This window comes from Fulmarus glacialis, unplaced genomic scaffold (genome assembly GCF_000690835.1).
Source record: "Fulmarus glacialis isolate BGI_N327 unplaced genomic scaffold, ASM69083v1 scaffold24038, whole genome shotgun sequence".
Lineage (NCBI taxonomy): Eukaryota > Metazoa > Chordata > Aves > Procellariiformes > Procellariidae > Fulmarus > Fulmarus glacialis.
In genome coordinates this window covers 1-300 of record NW_009226677.1, presented here as the reverse complement: position 1 = coordinate 300, position 300 = coordinate 1, and positions in this window count along the sequence as shown.

Here is a 300-nt window from a genome sequence, read left to right as displayed (position 1 = left end):
CTGAAGCCCAGCCTTTGTGTCCTTGGGTCTGTCTGCCGCCGCAACACTGCATACACACACATGGGAAGAGTTGAGTTCCCAGGGTGGTGGAGGATGCTGGGGGGGCGTCGTGTTCGTGGGGGTTCCCATTTGCTGCATCCCCTGTCTCAGACTCACCCTCCCTTGGGTCTGTCTGCCGCCGCAACACTGCATACACACACATGGGAAGAGTTGAGTTCCCAGGGTGGTGGAGGATGCTGGGGGGGCGTCGTGTTCGTGGGGGTTCCCATTTGCTGCATCCCCTGTCTCAGACTCACCCTC